The 21,992-nt window shown below is 33.8% G+C and overlaps 1 long non-coding RNA gene across 2 annotated transcripts in view; it reads left to right on the top strand.

Moving 5' to 3' along the window:
• LOC141560653 (uncharacterized) overlaps window positions 1-21,041 on the top strand; it is a 29,526-nt gene extending 8,485 nt beyond the window's left edge. The window contains exons 5-6 of one of the 2 annotated variants that reach the window (XR_012487767.1): window positions 1,436-1,518; window positions 2,851-3,492. This is a non-coding gene — a long non-coding RNA (uncharacterized LOC141560653). Of the gene's footprint in view, window positions 1-1,435; window positions 1,519-2,850; window positions 3,493-20,255 lie in introns of those variants that run through there. The other variant, XR_012487768.1, reaches the window with a different exon arrangement.
• Window positions 21,042-21,992: the final 951 nt, after the last annotated feature.

Raw genomic sequence — 21,992 nt, 5'->3', positions numbered from 1 at the left:
GCTTTCATTTCTTATTTTCATATTATTCTCTCCCATACACAATTCTTTGTTCCCTCTGAGGAGGAAAGATTTGTCCTCCCCATCTTTTTTTTTTTATATTCTTCTGTCCATGGAGTTTTCCCTTTCTTCCAGCCTTGAAATCTCCAAGGCTATTTCTCTGATAGCTACCTTCCCTCTCCAGGTAAAAGGGATTTTATTTTCCTAAATTCCTCACAGAACTTTTCCTGAGCATTCTCTATACCTTTATACTTTATACCTTTATAATATACCTTTATCCCCTACTGGAAAGCAGGATATATATATTAAAACTATATATTCTCTGAATGGTTTTTGCCCCCACATAGTAGAAAATCTAATGAATATCTATCAGATTTCTAATGTGGCATTAAATTAACCAAATGCCAGGCACTATATAAGCACTAAGAATGCAAAAAATAAAAATAAACAAAACCCTTACCCTCAATGAGTTTATATTCCATTACAGGAACAGGTCTATATATTGAGAGAGACAGAGAGAGAGAGAGACACAGAGACAGAGACAGAGAATTCATTATAGGCTAGAAAGTATTCTAGACCCTGGAAAGAAAATATAAAGTAGCATACAACATACTATCTGCCATCAAGAAATTGCTTGGAGATAGGAGATAAATTGTCCCATGACCTTAATGACTCAAATATTCTGTGAGGTATTTTCTTACTCTCTTAATCCATAGACCCTGACCAGGAAATCTGACAAAATCTCTCCATGCTATCCCCTGGTTCTGGTATATTTGCCAGACTTCCCACTTGCAAGATAGCAATTCAAAAAACTGAGGGAGGAAAGTTGAACTCACAACAAAACTCTTGGAAATCAACAGCCACCCTGCAGGGAAGAGTGATCTCCTCCCCACAGCCTACATGAAATCTGAAGCCCTGACAGTCACGAACAGACAGCTCCCCTCGGCTGCTGCTTCAAGCTGCTGTGTGACCGTCCCACGCAGCTCCCAGCCGGTCATGCTGGGTGGACATTGCTCACTGCAGGACTCTGCTGGCAGTTCTGCAAAGTTCCCAGCAGGTGGCATCCTTCATTGCTCTCTGTGTGGCTCCTAGGTTAGCTCAGCATCACTCCTGTGGGAAGCATCATCAGGTGTTTGTCTCTCCCTGGCTCCCCGTTGCTCCCAGCAGGTGGCTTCAAGCATCTCTCTCAGACATGGTTACTTTCTCCAGAGGCAAAATGGATAGGTTTCCTTTCTTTTCTCTACAGGAGAAAGCCTGCAGACTTTCTCCTATTTGCTCATGCTAGGTATCTCTAAGGATGCAGGATCAGACAAAGGCTCAGACATTCATTCCACTTGAACCAAACTTCTCCACAGCCTAAGACCTCTTATAAGCTCATCCAAAAAGCAAAACCATGCCACTCTCTCCCTCTAAGAAAATTTAGTGATTTTTTTTTTAGTTTACAGGTGATGAAAGATAAGGCACTAGATTTGCAGCCAGAGGATTTGAGTTCAAAACCCAGATACATCACTTCATATCTGTGTGAGTTGAAATTACTATCCCTCTTTAATGTACTCCCCTTTTCAAAAATAAAGGAATTGTGCTCCATAATCTCTAAAGTCTAGGATAATAACAATGCATACTTTTTGTAGCACTTTAAACTTTGCATGAGGAAATGTGTTCTTCAGAACAAGTCTACAGGGCACACAGTGCAATTATTATTATTATCACTTTACAGATGAAAATACTGAGATACTGAAAAGGTAAATGACTTTTCCATGAGCACTCAACAAGCCAATATCAGGGACATGATTAAAACCCTGGCTTCTAGACTCCAGGTCCCCATGCTCTTTCTTAAAAACCCATTTTAAACATCTATTTTTCATTACGAACTTAACTAAAATCAAGAAACATGACATTTAAATAAAAAAGAACAAAAAATGTACATGAAACTGAAAAGTGTATGTTAAATTTAGCATGGCAGTAACAGAATTATACTCCTCATCCATGTATATCCCCTTCTGTTCATTTTTCATGTGTCATTGACACTTACTTTTTTCTTTTTTTCCATTTCTATCATGGTCTACCATCCTCCATCCCCTTCCTCATAACAAATAAACACAGTTTAATGTAATAAATCAACATATCCAGTGTTTTGTTTTACATTTTCCTATGCAGCCTTTAGCCTAGGGTCCTCAGACAATAAATCTAGATGCCCTTTCTCCCTTAGATATCTGAAAATGGTATCTTCTCCCAAGGAGAGAAAACTTCACCTGTCTAAGAGTAGAAAATTTCTCTTCTTCCCCTCATGCTCTATCTTCCAACAGAAGATGGGTAACAATTACCTTTTCTTGTCCTAATATTCCTTTTTCTTCCAAACTCCCCAATCCCATCTGCCAAAAATCTAATAGCCCTTTTAGTAACTGTGAAAGGCCTGAAGGATGGAATTAAGGATCTTATATTTGTTCATTCTCTTGCCCCCAATTTTTCATACTTTCCAAAAGTGCTAAAGCAGGAAGTACTCATGAAATGGGTAAGAGTACTGGTGACCAGTGACTGCCACCCCATTCAAGAGCTAGGTCTTCTTGATTATTTTCATAGAGTTTTGAGTCTTATTTAAGAGTAGGATTTATTCAAACTCTGGCTTAAGTCCCAATATATTTGCCTTCTCTACATGCTCTCAATAAATAGTCTCTCTTTATGTATTAGTATCATTATCTTAGTGAGTAATTCATTTGGCTTATATAAGAGGATAATAAAAACAGAAATATCACTCACATTAACATATTGAATTTTTTTTTAGTTACTTGACCCACCCCCTCCCAACTGCAAAAACTCTTTCAGTTAATCAGGATTTCATCTCTCATCTTTCAGACTCCATGCAAGGATTAGTGATTGAATCTACTGTGCAGTTAATTGATGAATGATTGTCCACATCAAGATATGAGAGCATTGTTGAAGTTTTCATTGATTCTTTTGCTCACAGCTACATGGACAAACAGGACAGCAGGAAACTACTTTGATATTCCCAGAAAATTCTATTCACTCCCAGATCTGAAACTTCATTGCACTTCGGTCTGTTCCTGCTACTCCAACACTGAAATAGCACAGCTAAAGTGATTCTAGGGACAGATTTTTATGTGGTATTCACTGCTGGATCGTCAAAATCTAATGTTGACAGTAGCAAGGGGATAAGTGCAAACTCACTTGCCATTTTGTCATTCCAGGTCCTATGTTACACCTTCAAAGTCCTTGCCAGTATTCTGTTTGATGTCATCTTCCTTCATCTTTCATCTATAGTCCACTGTCTATATTAGTCCACAAGGCCAAAAAGATGATTCAAGCTGTGTCAAAATGCCAGCTTCCTGGGAAAAGACGCAAATACTTTCCACCCCACCCGATATACTCTAAAAAAGCACCAAACTCTTTCTCCTACAAAAAAAGACTTTAATCTATTGTATTTGAGAGAAGATTTATCTTCCTCAGTGGGCCATGTAGTCAGTTAGCAGCAGCAGCAGCATTTTGGAGGTGACTTAGAATCAGATATAACACTATCTGAGGTCACAGACTGACTGATTGTTGTTCATTTCTGTCTTTGCATCCTTAATATGCCTATAATAAATGCCAAGGAAATGTTTGTTGAATTGAATTGCTTTTTCTACTAAAAAATAAAACTCCCCAAAGGTATTGGCAGCTAACATTATAATAATATTGCCATTATCACATAGAATAAAAATGTTATTAATTATATCTATCAAAATAAAATTATTACTTGGGGAAAAGTTATGGTGTAACCCAATTACCCTATAAATTTATTACTATACCTTGACATCTTTTATAAAATGTACATTTATAGTATCAACTGATGTCAATAACTCTATACAAAATGAGCATATAATAAATGTTGTTGAAATCCAGTTAACCCTCCTCAGTTGATTCTTGATTAGAGGTCAAGCTACATTTTTGTTGTGTACTTCCCTCAAAGGGGCAAACACAGAATGATGCTAATATCTCATATTTTATCTCAACAATTTTGTAAAAAGTAGACAATGTTGACATTGTTTTATTGTACCATTTTATAAAAGAAGAAATGGAGATTCAGAGAAGTGATTTACTTATGATCACATAGTTATCTCATTGGAGGCTAGAATTCAAATCCAGGTCCTATCTTCTTCAAGTCGACAAAACTTCCCATCTGATTCTCAATACATTTAATAAAAGCTTGCTTTATGGGCAGTCCCCTAGAGTACCCTCTTCTAATTCAATGTGAAATTTTCAATAATGGTTTTTTGATTCATTTACTCCTTTCAAAATGGCTCCACAACATATAGGGTAGATCTACAGAATAGAGCTGATCAGAAATATAAAACCCAATCCAAAAGAATTAAATAGCACCTTTGTTTCTCTCTCTCTCTCTCTCTCTCTCTCTCTCTCTCTCTCTCTCTCTCTCTCTCTCTCTCTCTCTCTCTCTCTCTCTCTCTCTCTCTCTCTCCCCCCCCTCTCTCTCTCTCTCTCTCTCTCTCTCTTTCTCTGTGTGTGTGTGTGTGTGTGTGTGTTCTCTCTCTTTCTCTTTCTCTCTCAGTGTGTGTGTGTCTTATGTTTAAAACGAAAAAATGCCAGTTTCAATTCTAGAAATCTATGCAAAAGATTACTGAGATGTAGTCTATTCAGTTACCACGGCAACCGCTAGATGTCATCTTTAGAATATCCTCACGCTTCAGATCCTAGTCTAGTATGAGCTGTAAAGGCTATACATACATCCATTGACTAAATAATTGGCTCACATGCAGTTTTAAAGGGTAATCATAACTATTCATGCAGAAACAAAACAAGATATGCAATGGTAGCAGAAATTATAAAGTACACAGTGAAAAGTGATGAGACAGCCTCAATATTTAGTTTTTGTTCTTTTTTTTTGTTCTCATTTATCAGATGCTATAGCATTTCTCTTTAAAACGAGTGAATCACAGTTCTACTTGCTTTCCTTTTTGTGACTATTTTAACGGTCTGTTTAATTTGATTGTTCACTGAGATAATCAAGACATCTAATCAAGAATAAAAGATACTTGGCTCTCTTAGAAAAGCAAGTGACTGACAAGGTTTCCGTGAAGAGTCCAGTGTCAACTCAAAAATTGCTTTTTTAGCTGATAACACAAAATAGATATTATTTAAGATCTGGGAATAGTATAGAAACTGCTAACATCATTTGCCACTTATCTTTTTTTGAAAGAAATGTATAAATTATGTCCATTGGGGGCTTACAATGAAAGCTGGAAAGGTTATTCTTGAGTACTTTACATGTTGCATTATTGGGAATGTGTGAAGGCCAGCAAAAGAAGAGAAGACTATAATAGCTGATTTTTATCACATACTAGGAATGGAAGGTTGAGGAACAAAGAGCATACCAAATAACCAGTCATGCTAGAAGAGAAAAAATGTGGGTGTAGCATATTGGAGATCCCTACTATAATATTTTTTTTCCCTTGGGCACTGCATATGACACTTGGAAATACCCACTGTATTTCCTTCCAAGGTTTCAGGTTGCCATAATTTTCTTTTATATTGGTTTTCAAAATAGTATAGCACTTATTGAATGAGTGAAACTAATGGTACCCCTGCTATTTTGCGACTCTCTTGTGAAAAGTAGTCTAATTAGAATAAAGTACTCGGAAAAGAGAATTTTATTTCCAAGATATGATAGAAAACCTCCTAAGACTTGTTAGGATGAATATTCTCTACTTTGGGCAATTAATTTGGACACAAATTGCAAATAACTTAATAAGCATTGATAAAGGTTTTTAAGTATTGCTGGGCACAGTAGTACATAACCGTAATCTTTGCTTCTGGAAATCTAAAGCTAATGGATTGCCTAAGTTTTAGAGTTCTCAGTTAAAGTGTGACTAAAGTCTATCAGATGCACTAAATCCAGAACCAGTATAATGAAGCCCAGTTATTAGAATGCCACCACAGTGCAAATAGGGATAAATCAGCTCAGATTGGAAAGAGAGAAGGTCAAAATCTCCATGCTAATCAACAAAGGGATCATTTTGATAAGTTGCTATTGTACTTATAGTTTAGGAGGGAGGAAATAAGGAGATAAAGTCTCAAAAATTTTTATTGAAGTCTTGAACAATAAAGAAAAGGCCTTAGGGAAGCAAGTAATGTTTTCATCAGGAACACTAATCAAAGGCAAAGGCTTCAAACTATAAAGAAAATTTGGGGAAGTTAAGAGGTATTTAAGAAGATGGCATCCGAGAATAGGATTTGCTTTTCTGGAGTAGTACTTAGAATACAAGAATGATGGGCTCGTGGCCAGGGATGAAGTGCATCAAACAACTAGTGGAAATGCATTTTCCTGGAGTCTTGTGAATCTAATCAAAAAGGCTTTAAACTGAATAGAAAAGAGAGAGAATACTGCCTACTTATATCTACCAAGTCAGATATCATGCAGAGTAACTACACTTTAAAAAGAATAGCAGGAAAGATGCCAAAAAAATCATTACAAGCAAAATCTAAGAAAGGAGACAAAAATAAAACTTATGGGCTAAGAAATCTGCACTTAAATGGATTTTGAGTAACAAGCAAGTTGAATAAGATTCTACTTCAACAAGACAAATTTTAACTTATGACTGAGATTTAATGGAACTAGATGGCACCAAATGATTTAATTTACTCAAAAAGGGAGAAAATGTCATTATGTATGTCTATATACATATATATATGTATTGTATATACATACATAGATATGATACTTTATTATATATATATATATGTGTGTGTATATGAATGTATGTTTATATCTATCTATCTATCTATCTATCTATGTATATATATAGATATGGTACTTGTAAAGAATAGCAGGAAAGATGCAAAAAAAATCATTACAAGCAAAATCTAAGAAAGGAGACAACAATAAAACTTTTGTTATTCAATCATTTCAATTGTGTCCAACTCTTCATGATCCTACTTGGGATTTCTTGGTAAAAATACCAAAGTGATTTGTCATTTTCTTCTCCAGCTTATTTTACAGTTTAAGAAACTGAGGCAAACAGAGTTAAGTTACTTGCTAAGGGTCACACGGCCAGTAAATGTCTGAGGCCATATATGAACTCAGACCTTCCTGACTCCAAGCCTCAATATTCTATTCACTGTGCCAACTAGCTGTCCACAACCAATTCTAATTGTAATTATTAATTTAATTAATGAGTAATGATATATATTTATATTCAAATCAATTAAAATAAAACTTTTTCTTTATTCTTTGCTCCTAAGTCATCATTAGGATCTTTTGGCCATTTTTTTCTTATTCAGTTTTCCCTGTTTTATCTCGGTTCACATTTCATTTTACTAGTTCTCCTTTTTTCCACTTTGCATTGCTAAGATATCTTTAATAGTTAGCTATATTTCATACCCATCAAAATGGCAAAAATGTATACATATACACATACATAAAAGCAATAAAATTAAATGATATTAGAGTTATGAGGGGGAAGATATGCTCATTCATTGCTTATGGAATTGAAAACTTATAAAATCTTTCTCAAGAGCAATCTAACACTACACAACAGGAGTTAAAAAAAATAATCATTCCCTTTGACCAAATAATTCTATTCATGTGATGGAATGGAGGAAACAAGTACCTACTGTGTCCCAGAACTATGCTAAGCATTTTTCATAAATGCTATTTCATTTCATCCTCTCAAAAGCCCTGTGAAGTTGATGCATTTATTATCACCATTTTACAGCTGAGGAAACTGAGGCAAATTGAAGTTAAGTGATTTACCCAGAATTTTAAAGCTAATAAGTATATAAGGATATATTTGAACTCAGGTTTTCCTGTCTCCAGATACAGTACTCTAACCATTGTGTCACCAGCTGCCTCTAACATGGAGTTATACCTTGATGGTGTTAACAACAATAGCAAAAGAGTAGCATTGTATTCTAAGAATATATATTCATGTGAGGAAATACAGAAAGAAGGATTGAGGAAAGCATGGTAGAGAATATTTCAGTGAACATAAATGAAGTCAGAAATGAAGGTAATATTGTGAAAGTATGCTATATACTACTTGGATGAGGAAAGGGGAAAGAGGCATGAAGTTAGGGAATAAATCACGAGCCTTTTCCCCAGTAGCTTAGAGACTTAAGAGCTGTGGTCTTCTAACAATCCATTTATCCTGAATTGGGTTCATGCCCCAGGGGCTGCAGCATCAAGAGTTGTCAAAAATTCATGGGGAGTCAGTAGGAAGAATTTCAACACACTTAGCCCTGAAGAATCATCCTGAATAAAGCTGCAACTAGATTTCTTGTACTCAGAAGTATGCAGGGCAATAAGGAAAATATATGTAATCTTGGTTCAAGCCATGTTTAAATGAACAAAAAGAAGCATCACAAAGTATGACAGGATAAGACATGACAACAGAAATTAGTGAAAGTGGTAAATAAGTAGAGTCATAAGCCAAAATTAAAGGATCTAAAATAATTAAGGAATCATAGGAATACTGGTTTCAACAAAATAATTATTCTGCTTAGAACCATACAATACTAAAGCTAAATACAAACTTTCACATACCTCATTCATCCTACTCCTCCAAGACTCTTTGTATCAGATTCTGGATTTATCTTCTTTTGTCTTTTAGCAAGCTCATCCCATTTTTAACCCATATCATAATTTACATTTCATGAAAGTACAGACCATTTTCATATATTATCTAGCTAAGTCTTTACTATTGTGGGTTTGTACATTTGATTTTTAAAATTTAAATGAATGATTGATAAATTAGTTTATTAGTATTAAATTTCACCTTATTCAATCATTTCACCCTTTCAGAAATCATTTTTAACTCTTGTGATTCTGAATCCCAAAAATTAGGTCTCCATACTAACTTTAAGACATCTACAAGAGGAGACAGAAATAAAATAACAAATCTACATTTGAAAAAGGATAGCAAATTTTTCATCCAAATCACTAATACAAATGTTAAATGTAACAGTGAATGGGAAGAGAAACCTTCCTTTCAAATGAACTTTAATAATTATTAGCATTTGCATATAGTTGTTCAGATGGTTCTGAATCCACATACTTATACCACCATCTAATTTACATTTCTCTACTTTTTACCTATAGAGATATTATTCGATTGTCAAATGCCTTTATGAAAATTAGCTTCTCTATATCAGCATCATTCTCCTGATTTCCACAATGATAATCCCATCAAAAAAGGATGGAATTAGTCTGGCATAGTTTGTCTGTGTTAAAGACATTCTGGTCCTTTTAAATGAACCATCTATGGAATGTCTTGGTTCCTCCATAAACAGAAGAACCACTGTGGAGGTATGAGTTCAAAAACAAGCTTTTCAACATCAGTACTGCAAATTCAGTTTGCTGAAACTAATTTTTTCCCATTTTTGAGGATTTTACTTTCCCTAATCCCTTAGAACCTTTCCTTCAACTCCACAAGGATCATCATCAGAGGCTCAACAATCATATATTCATATTCTTTTAGCATACTGTAGGATAAGGGGTCCTGACCAGGAAACTTGAAGTCATTTATACTTGCTTGTCATTGTCTTTCTATCTACTCACTTATCTCTGACTCCCTCTTAAGCATATTCATTTTTTCCCTTTCTAGGATAAAGAATATTCTCCTTGAAAAAGGAGACAGAAGTAAAATAACAGTTTAGTTCACTTTCTCTATGTCATTCTTTAACATTAAGCTATCCACCAGAAGCAATGAACCTCCTTCTATGCTAATCTTCTTGTGCCCAAATATAGCATAAAGAGATTTTAAATTTGTCCTTGAAATTTTTCACATATTTTACTTCACTCTGAGCTTTAATTTTCCTAGCAATATGCTTTCAAGTCCATGCCATTCTTTGGATTTTGATATTGTTACATGTTCTTCTTTCCATATTTTTGAATCAGAAATCATTGAATAGTTCCTTATAATTCCATATAGAGCTACTTTAATAATTTACCAGTTCCTTCACCATTAGAACTATTAATAATTATATCATCATAATGTTATTTTATAAAAGCCTTTTGTCATTCTTAACTTTTTCCCTTTAGACTCTCTGAAGATATGATTATAATTAACTTTCCCCTAAACTTTAGAAATCTATTCTTCTATTACATAGGTATATATCTAGCTATGCTCAGTATATTTTCTATGTTGGTTATTATAAACAGATAATAGGATGTTATAGTTACTTTCCATCAAAGTTCCCATTGCTTCCAGTCCACCAACCTGTGCTTCCTTATTGATCAAAATTAAATACAGAATAACAGTTTACTCTCTCTCATTACTTCATTTGCAGTTTGGAAAATGAAATTACAATCACAGTAAATCAATAATTTAATAGACATTTTGATTTTAGTGAACTGAGACTTTAAAAAAATTTCCATAATGTCTTTAGCTTGTCTCTATGGTATTTTTGTGACTTTTATCAGAAGTTCATTACCCCATTTCTTCCATCAGCATGAGTGGTCCATCTATTCCAAAATAAACAGGCCCTGTTCTGTTTCTCCTGTCTTTACCCTTACTTATAAATATCTATCACCACTATCAACATTTCTCCAAATTCAGGGCTTTATATAAAATATATTTTTTTCTTGACACAACTACTGATTTGCTTCCTTTCCTTGCTATTTTTAAATACAGTCAATAAATATTTGTTAAGCACCTACTATGTATCAGATATTGTACTAAACATGGGGATACAAAGAAGAGGCACAAAATAATTTCTTCCCCAAAAAAGTTACTGTCTAATGGAAGAAAAAAACTCAAAAAGGACAGGGGATTACTTAGCACAATGGCATGATAAATAGTGGTAGTAAGAGCAGGAAATGATGAGATGAATGCCCTGGGGTCTCCTCCTTAAATAGTAGATGTAGGAGAAATTCTGATGTCAGAAGGAAGGACAAAGGGTAATGAGATGTGGGTTTCAGAATTTATTTAATCTTACAAGATGATGATCATTTTCATTTAGAAATATAAGATGAACATCTTGGGTACCCTCCTTTAACAGAGGAGCCCATCTCTGGGGGCACAGGCATAAGAAATACTGAGGAGGTGTGGAATCCCATTTATATATTTCAGGGATGAGTACCAATCCAATATATCTTATTTCTTGGTGATTTTTATAAAATCATCTGGACCTTCTTACTTTAACATTGAAATTTCAATACACACACACACACACACACACACACACACACACACACACACACATCTGAGACATTGTTCCTTACTGTTTTCCAAATTATTTCTCTTGGCATGTTGCTAGGAACCTCCTCAATTGCTATTCTTCCTATATCATACTTTATGCCTCTATAAAAATCCATTTTAAAGTTTTATCCCTTTTCCCATTTCATTTTCAGTTTAAATTCTCCTTGTTCAGATCACTGAGCCTCCAGCCCAGCATAGTGAGATGTATGTTGTCTTACCAAGAGCCCATCATTCTCACATCTTAAGCTCCAACACATAATACAAAATTAAGTTATTTGATACCATACTAGTCACTGCCAGTGTTTTTCTTTTTCTTCTGAATTCCTAACCTTTGGTTGGTAATAAAAGTACCACTTTGTCTTTAAAGCCCTTTAACTTCTAGTCCAGAAGGTCATAACTTGATAGAAAATACAGATTCTTTCTAGATTCATTTTATTTGATTCATATGAGGATGAGAGGGCATTATCACTTTTCTCCACATGCATCATGAGAAATTAGTGATAGTCAGTGAATTCAATGACATTTATCAATTTCATAACTTCTTTCATTTTGTAGCACATCTCCCAAATGCCGAAGTTAGATCTTCTGAAACTACTTCTTAACAAATCAGCAGGGATTCAGCAACTAACACTTTCATTTTACGTAAGAATCTCAGAATTTCTGAGTAGACCTTAGTATCTATTCAGTCCAACTTATTCTAGAAAGAGAAAACTCACTATAAGACACTCAAAAAATAGCCTTCCAGCCTTTGCTTATAAAGATCTACAATGAGAACATACCTACTACTGCCCTTTTTTTTAGGATAATTCTAATAATGTGAACATTTTCTTTTTTTTGACATCAACTCTAAATTTGACACTTTGTAATTTGTACTTATTACCTCAAAGGTCTCTTCACTCAGACCAAATAGGACTGGTCTAATACCTTTTCCACATGACAGGCTTTTAAGTATTTGAAGACTATTAATATGTTCCCTTTAAGTCTTCTCTTCTCCAACTAAACCTCCCCAGTTCCTTCACATGTTCTGTCACTGACCCCATTCTGATTGTCTTCCTCTAACAGTTCTCAACTTTATAAATGTCTTTATTAAATTGTGCTGCTCAGAACTGAACCTAGAATTGAAGACAAGGTATGAACAAGACTGAATGTAATGGTACTCTAACCTCTTTATTTTGCTGGAGTTCTCTCAATGGAGTCATAAGATTGCACTCTTTTCTCAGCTGCCATATCATTATCAACTTGTATCAAGTTTACAATTCACTAAATCTCCTGAATATGTTTTTAACCATATTTCCATATTTGTCATGTTGTAAAAGAAAAAATTGGAACAAAAGAGAAAAAACCAAGAGAAAGAAAAAGTAACACCCCCCCCAAAAAAGTGAAAATAGCATGTTTTTTATCTTTATGCATGCTTTTATCTTTATTTCAGTCTCCATAACTCTCTCTTTCTCTGGATGAGATGGCATTTTGGGGAATCATCTTGGATCACCATACTGCTGAGAAGAGATAATCTATCATGGTTGATCATTATTTAATCTTACTGTTACTGTGTTCAGTGTTCTGCTTCTACTCACTTCATTCAGCATCAGTTCATATAAGTCTTTCCAGACTTTTTTGAAATCAGCCTGATCATCATTTCTTTTAGAATAATAATATTCCATTATATTCATATATTATAACTTATTCAACCATTCCCCAACTAATGGGCATCCACTCAATTTCCAATTCTTTACCATTATAAAAAGAGCTGCTACAAACATTTTTATACATGTTGGTACTTCTCCCTCTTTTATGGTATCTTTGGCATACAGACCCAGTAATGACATTGCTGGATCAAAGGGTAATAGTTTTATCTAAACATGTTTTAGATAAACTATTGTCTAATCATATCTCCAATATGTTATACCTAAGAAATCATTTCTCACAATAAGTTTAAAATAACATTTATTCCTATTAAATTTCACATGATTAAATTTGGTCAATTATGTAGCTTTTTTTATACCAACTTTCCAATCAAATAAATGTGTGTGTGTGTAATCTGTACCTCTTAGCTCTGTATCATTTAGAAATTTTGTAAGTATATCATCTATAGCTTTATACAAGTCATTTATAAAAATTTCCATCTCTATAAGTTTACGCACAAATCTCTAGCAATTCCTCTAGACACTTTTATCCAAATTAATATTGAACCATTTAATGTCTTCCCTGAATTTGGTCATTTGACCATTTAATCAGAGCCAAACCTATTTAACTGTATGAGATGGCATCTTTCTATTTCCAAGTCCATTGTCAAGTCAACAAACAAATATTAAGTATCTACTATGTGTTAGAAACTATGTTAAGCATTGGAAATTCAAAGGGAAAAGAAATCAGTCTCATCTATCAAGAAGTTTAGTCGTATAATACAAGTATAAGATTATTGATTAAATTCTCTGTTTAAATAAAAGTAAACTATATCTGTGGTATTCCCCTATCTACTAGTTTAGTATCTCAGTCAAAATAAAATTAATTTAGTCTAGTATAATATTTTATGGTCATGCTGACTTGTTTATGATCATTTTATATCCTAGATGTTCATTAATCATCTTTGTATTAATACATTCTAGGATTTTATTATGAATAAAACTCATAATGATAGTCTGCAAACTCTTTTCTTTCCCTTTTTTTTAAAAAATTAGGACATTTGCCCTTCTATAGTTCCTCTCCCAGTCTCTACAAACCTACTAAATCAAATGTGCTTTAATAATCACATTTACTGTAGCAGAGGAAGTAGTCCAACTAGGCCAGGTTCCTTGAATTCATTTAAAGATTCACTTACTTTCTCTTTCTTTGTCTTGAGTATTAACTGCCTATTACCCTTTTTTGTTTAATCTTTCCTAGATCAAAAGTCCTTCTTTTAGTTGCAAAAGTATATAAGGATAGGAACTAGATGGAAATCACTGGTATAGAAATAAAATTCCCAAGAAAGCAACCTTTTTCCGAACAGAATTACTTTTTGAGTTCCAGAGAGTTGCCTAGAGCACTGAAAGGTTAAGTGCATAACCTAAATTTCCAGAAAAGATTGAAATATTTTGCATAAGACTCTTTTAATTGATGGAGAGACTGATGATTCTAAAATTAGTTCCTGCCAGAACAATGGTGCTGAGATCTTTGAAGAAGAAAGATATTTTTCATTATTAGAAAGAGGACCTGCGTAGTTCCAGTCTTTCCTAGGAACTGACTCAAGATATATCAAAACAAATACAGAACAACTTTGAAGGTAGATATGATGGCAAAGTTGGTACCTTAACATGCTTCTGATTTTTAGACGCTTTCCTTAAAGACTTCGGAGAAATTATCATTGAATAAAATTGGACTACTCTCTTGGTTGAGATGAAATATTTTTCCCTGTGGAAAACTCATTCGACCTATATATTTACTGTTATATTCTTTTCTGTATAACTTCTCTGGTTCACTCTTTGTGATGGTTTTTTGTGTAACCTGCAAAAAGTACAAGTACATGTAGAAGTAGCCTATAAGCATTCAAACCCATAGGCATAAATTTTAGTAATACTTCCATTTTAAGAGATAAGATCCAAGAAAAGTCAGTTTTTAACCCTAAAATTCATGTCTTTTGACCAGCAATGTTTAGGGGGATAAATCAATATAATTCGAATTCAATGTCCCTCTCTCAAATGAAAATAGTAAACAGCCTCCTAATCCCTTCTCCTTACTCCCTTCAAAGCAGGAATCATAATCTCCCTTAGAAAAGGATGACAAGATTCCAGAAACATCTATCCATCCCTCCTTACAAGTTGCACTAAACAAGCATTTTGGACATATTCATAACCTGTAGAGACAAAACAAATATCTTAGAAGTGGTTTGTCCATCATCACACAATCAACATGTATAAAACCCACTTCTTCCTGACTTGTTCTCAGTTCTCTACTTACTATGCCACATTTTAACAGAAGCATACCAAAAATTGAATAACTTTCTCTTCACTGTTTTCAGTTATCATTGTGCTATCAAGCTTCATACCCATTCTTTCTTTAAGCATTCTTTTTTTCAATTTGTTGTTGTTCAACCATATTTTTATGACCACACTTGGGGTTTTCTGGGACAAAGATATTGAAAAAGTTTGCCATTTTCCTCTCTGATCCATTTTACAGATGAGGAAACTGAGACAAACAGGGTTATAATGCCTTAGGGCATTATAGTTGAGACTATAATCTAGTTGAGACTAGATTTGAATTAAGAAATATGTCTTCCTGACTCCAAGATTAACATTTTATCTTTTGTACCTTCTAGCTGCCCCATTTTCCCCCCAAGAATTAAAAAATAAAATAAAACAAAAAGTAAAGGCAAAAAAATTTTAATGTTGCCTTGCATTTTCCTAACCAGCCTTATCTCATTCTGAGCTATATCACTAGTCACAATATTTTGCCATGTAAACTTCTCTCCCTACTTCTCATAGTCATTTCTATTGCTAGAAATCAGGTTCTTCCTATTGACAAGAGTCACATCCAGAACTGAATTTTTCTTTCTTTGTTGTTTTATTCTTTTAAATAATTAATGTAATTAATCACTAACAGAAATGAGGAAATAGAGACAGGTAAATTATTTATCTAAAACCATGTAGTAAGGATTAGAATCTCAATCAGGAATCCAGTGCTTTTTCTACTATTCCATTTTTCTACTATAAAATTTTATAAAATTTTCATGTTTCCTTAAAATTTCCTTTTTATATACCTTTTATATACCTTAATACCTTCTTGATAATTTCCTTTAGACTGCAAACACTTTGAGAACAGGAATTTAGTGATTGTTCATCATTGTACCCTAAAGCCTTTGAAGACCAAAAGAGCCTTGCTCATGTTAGAGGTTGAATCAATCTCTGCTGAATTGAATTAATATTAGAATAAATAATTATAGATTCTAAAATTTTACTCTATTAGTTGATAGGAAAGATATATTTTTATTCCCTTCCTTTTTTTCTATTCAACTATTAACATTTTCCCCAGATGTAAACATAAAAATCTCTCAACTGGTTAAAAACTTTTGGTTGGAGGCTACTCATCTCTGTATTTTCAATTTTTCTTTTTCTATTTTTTTAAATCAAGATAGATGTGAGATCAGTTTCTGAATTTCCTTTACCAGTTTCTCATGCAATAAACTTACTGAGCCCTGACCCTTTAAACTCTTCCAGGAGAGAATTTTAACACTTCTATTATTGCTTTTAGATAGCAGTCATCTCCAAAAATTTTGTTTATTTCTTGTTTGATTAGCTTATCGATATGCGGCACAGAGCAGTTCCCATGTAAGCACTTTAGAGACTAGAATGTTTTTCCCAAAAGGAATAATTTAAAGCAGGTTGAACTCTCAAAAAAAAAAAAAAAAAAAAAAAAAAAAAAAGCTTTGAGAATTTTCTTTTTAATAAGCCAAAGGCCAGAACAACCATAGCACAGTCATTTTTGCATCTCATAAAATGCAAATGCTACTTTCAGGAAATAAGGGAAAACTGGGACAGGAAAAGAATAAAAAATGGAGGCCATCTAGGGCTTGAATAGGTTGCTAGGGCTACTCAATCTTTCAAATCTCTGAAATTTCACTTGGGTCTGTTCCACCTTTGATTATTCAAGATATATGGGTCCTGAAAAATGTCTGCTACAGCATAATGCTATTATGCTTGGAAAAGTAGAGTATTAAAGTCAAAATTCAACTCTGCAATGCAAATAGGGCATTAATAACATGCCGAAACAAAAATGGGGTACGCGGATAGAGACGCAAAGAAAGCACTAATGGACAAATCCAAACACTCGTCAAACTCTTCTCGAGAGCTCCTGACAGCAGGAAGCCAATTACTTGGGGGGAAAAAATGAGGTTTGTTTCATGAGCACAATATTACAAATGCAGCTCCTTGATCCTGACATCAAGGCAGAACTTTGCATTTCCAATAGAAGCTGGCAGTGTTTCCCGATTGATGGCTTGGTAGAATTTACCTCCGGGGTTAAAGCCAAGGAAGGACTTAAGAGATGAAAAAAAAAAAAAATCAGCTTATTGACTCCCTAAGCTCAACTCATATGATTACCTTATGGTGTGTGATACTTGGTATATTTTAATTCAGAGAGAGAAGGTAATTTGTAATTGAAGAAGAATATGGTATCCAGAGAGAGAACAGTGGCTAGTTACAGCAGGAGTCTCAGGCAACCTCAAAAATATTTCTTGATAGCCAACATGACCACTTGTCTTTAATCTTTTATGGTGGCATTTGAGTGCTTATTTCCATCAGGTGAATAAGAGAAACATCACATATACACACCCACACACCATTTCTGAATTAATTGTTTTAATTATCATTATTTAATAAAGTACTTCCCCGGGAAGAAAAAATATATATATTTTGAAAGTTCACATTTAAAAAAAAAATGTTTTCATTAAAAAATCATCATTGCCCTTAGTCTAAATACAAACAGATCTAATTCACTTGATTTTGTTTGTATATCCTTTTCCTTCATTTTCTGGTAAACAGATAGTGGGATTGTTAATTACAATACACAGTATGCTCAGTTAAATACTGGTGTGAAGGGCTTCTCTGTGCTCTTAAACATCTGCCAAGTTTCCTGTGAGAAAAAGATACATTTTGATATGAATGAATGACTGGAAGTTCTCAGGAACATTTGGGTAGCCTCTGGCATGGTAGAGAAGAAATACGTGTTGTGTCAAACTGAAGGAAAAACTCAATTTTTTTCATGCTATTCTCTATTATTATATCTGACCATCTTAGAAATTAAATATAAGCTGGTCATTTTACCCAGAAGATTAATTCAGGAATCTAGAAAGCAGATTCTCATCAAGCAATGCCTTAGAATGATTCTCAGACAGAAATCTGCCACCCAATAAACAGATGAAAGAAAGGAGAATGTATTTAATTTTTCCAAGCACCATATGTATTTTGCTCCATATTACCTGCTCAATTTCTCATTTTTCAAATATTTTCTCCCAAATAGCTTTTAACTTTCTCTCTGGTAGCAATCAGGATTTAATTATGGACATTTTTCTATAATCACAGAAGCATAGTTAAGTGGATAACAACATCTCAGTCAATAAGACCTGAATTCAAGTACTATCTCTTATCTCTATGGGCTATGTGATCATCACTTAACGTCCCATTAGCTTAGGCAACTCTCTAAAACAAAGACTTGCTTGCCATTCCTCAGACATACCATTACATCTCCCATCTCTGAACCTTTACCCTGACTGTCCAGTTTGAGACCCACTTGTCTGGGATGTAGTCCTTCTCTACCATCAGCCTTAAGGACAGAGCTCAAACTCTTTCTACATGAAGTCATTTCTGTTTCACTTAATTACTAGTGCCTTCCCTTACCAAACTACCTTTTATTTATTCTATGTGTATTTTATATATACATTTAGTCTACATACATGTGTAGTTTTCAACTTTGGTCAATCTCCTTAAGGCCTGAGACTATTTCATTCTTGTCTTTATATACCAGAGTCTACCTTGGGGCTTAGAAATAGAAGTTGATTAATAAATGCTAATTGATCAATTGATTAATTTGCTAAAAATCACATCTCTACAATGAGAGATAAGATTTCCTGACCAAATTCCATATGCCAATAAAATCAGTTAGTAGTTTCCCCATCCTTCCAAACACAAAACCTTTTCTCTCTATCATACCAGAAATCTAAATATTTGTAAACATACAGCTTTCTAATCTGCTCCTACTCCAGTTTTCATCAAGATATACAGGGTCTTATAGAAAGAGCCATCAGAACAATCTACTGAGGGAAATCTTAGAAAAATGGGGATAGAAAAATCTCATCTACAGCATGTAGAGAGAGAGATCAGCACCAAATAGATTATTCTCAAAGAAGCTAGGCTAAAATGTAAGTACCCAGGGGAAAATTCATACCCAAACTATGCCCTCATCCCATCATCTGACTACAGTATCCAAAGTTCATTTCATGTTAATGTATAAACACTATTTTTACTTTATGGATTGAGCCGTTGATCACTTGGTCTCATTGCTGCCTTGGTAAAATATGCAATCAATAAAAACAAGCCCAGCATCTGCTAAAGTGACTGTCTGTGAATCCTAAGATAGCAGGTGCTGTATGGATTGAGTTAGTCATCTCCTTAGAGAAGGCTTCAGACAGATGGCCATGAAAAGGAACAGTTATAAGTGACTTAGATACCACTAGATAGATTTCAAACTATTATGTCAATTGAATAAATGATATTATTAATGTATACAAGCAAAGAGATATGGGGGTTACAAATAGAAGAGGAGTCATGGAAGTTATTTGTTTGAATGGAAAAGGTCCAAGGGGAATGGTTTACTTCCCTTCCAATTAATCCCTATAAAATTTACTTTATGTTTAAACAAAGCTAGCAAACCACTGAGATGCTTTTCAGCTGTGCTTTCCCCAGAATTTATGAACCCTCAGGAATTGTGTACTCATATCTAGGGCAGAATACAGCATGAATTATTCTGAATTATTTATGGCAAGATACTAAAACATCCTTTTTTAATCTCAAATTTGAGTTTAATAGAATTGGTTCCCCGCCCCACTCCCCCACTGGTGAGATGTTAAGAGCATGCAGCTATATTGGCTGAAAGTCATGCTGGAGTACATAAGCCAGCATGGGTGGACTTTGCCCTGATCTTCCTTTGCCTCCAGTTGCTGTTTAATTTGATGTGTTTGCAAATAAGAATGAGAATCTAAGAACTGGTTCCTAAGGTTTTTTTTGTCACCTAGAGCTCCCAGAGAGGGCAAAAGATGGAATGGTTTAAAGGTTTAGATAGGTATCTGGAAAGAGGGTTATAATTGCAAAATTGGTTGTTACAACCTATGATGTAATGTCAAATCCATATTAAGGACAATTATGGAGCTATAAAAGTAACCCCATAAAAATAGGTCCCTTTAAAGCAGTGGTACAATTCTATGGCTAGATTTCAGGGGATCTGAAAGTTTGGATAGTTAAAAAAATGTCAACTGACTCTTCAATGGCCTCCAACTGATATAATTTCTTTCAATTATAATTGCAGATAACAACGCATCATTCTGAGAAGGCAGCCATAGACTTTATCAGACAGGAGTCTGATGAAAAAAAAAAAAAAACAAAACAAACTTATGAAGCCCTACTTTAGAGAAAATTCTTCTCTTTCTCAGAACCTTCATGGACCTTGAGACCATCAAGAAGGAGTCAAAATAACTTTTTCAAGAACTAAACTTTGGAAAAACAAGTGACTGCTAAAGATTCCTTAAAACTTTCCACCAGTGGTTCAAGTTGACTGACTTCCACTACAGAGTATAGCATATAAATGTCCCAGACTTGTTTATACATATTGTTTTCTTTTTTTTTGAACATTTTTTATTAATTTTTATAATTATAACATTTTCTTTGACAGTACATATGTATAGGTAGTTTTGTTTTGTTTTGTTTTTGTTTTTGTTTTTGTTTTTTACAACATTATCCCTTGTTCTCCCTTCTATTCCGAGTTTTTCCCCTCCTTCCCTCCACCCCCTCCCCTAGATGGCAGACATTCCCATAAATGTTAAATATCTTATAGTATATCTTAGATACAATATATATGTGCAGAACCAAATTTTGTTGTTGTTGTTGCAAAGGAAGGATTGTATTCGCAAGGTAAAAATAATCTGGGAAGAGAAACAAAACAAAACAAAACAAAACAAAAAAACAATGCTCTCAGTTTACACTCTTCCCAGGGTCCCTTTTCTGGGTGTACATATTGTTTTCTACAACTGATAGTAGATTAGTAGATTCATAGATCCTTATATTATTCATCCTTACACTTAAAATAAAGAGATGAAGTGGCTCACCTGAACTCATATAGCTAATGTGTATTAGAATCTGGGGTCAAATATATCTCCTGTAATCAAGACTTTTAACCATTATTTCTCCCAAAACTTAATATCTCTTGATTTTTTTTAATATATGCTATTTATACTTAATATTCTTAGGATTGAGTATAAACTATAAAATACATTTTTTTCAGTTACAGAAAAGTAAAATATTGAAGAAAATATCTTAAATCAAAATTATTATAAAGCCTGATCACAAACCTAGCATAATCTTTAGAATGTTTTAACTTTTTTAGAAAAGTTAGAATCAATAACTTTGAGTTTGCATAGATGATTATAAACATAAACAAGAGAATTTCACCTAAAAATTCTATTTCTATGAAAAAACAAAAAGAGATCAACCCCAAAAAGAAAAGTCCCACGTATGTCAAAATATTAATAGCAACACTTTTATGGTAGCAAAATGTCTAGATGTTTATCAACTGGGAAAAGGTCAAACAAATTGTGGCAGTTGAATGTTATAGGGCCTTACAAAAAGATGGATTTGAAAAATTCAGAGAACTACTAGAAGAAATATCAACTGATCCAAAGTAACCAGAACCAGGAAAACAATACACAGAATAACTCAAATAACTGAAACCAACAAAAATAAATAAACCTGGCATTGTGGTTATAATGACTAAGCTTTTCCCCAGAGAAGAGATAAGAAAGAAGGGAAATTAAGCTTCCTTTTGGATATAGAAACCCACTGTCAGACCTGATCACTGTGTTGGTTAGTTTTGTTGAAAACTTTTTTTTTCTATTTCTTTTTTTAAATTTTTATGTTACAAGGAATGGAAAACAGCAGAGGGAAGGAGAAGGGACATGTCTGGAAATAAAGGTGATGTTTAAAAAGTAATAATTTTTAAACTTTATAGTAAATGTCAAATTCATATGTTCACACTCAAAATCTTTTCATG

Source organism: Sminthopsis crassicaudata, chromosome 3 (genome assembly GCF_048593235.1).
Source record: "Sminthopsis crassicaudata isolate SCR6 chromosome 3, ASM4859323v1, whole genome shotgun sequence".
Taxonomy (NCBI): Eukaryota; Metazoa; Chordata; class Mammalia; order Dasyuromorphia; family Dasyuridae; genus Sminthopsis; species Sminthopsis crassicaudata.
The sequence above is the reverse complement of the archived record's forward strand: the minus strand, read 5'-3'. Positions and strand labels throughout refer to the sequence as shown.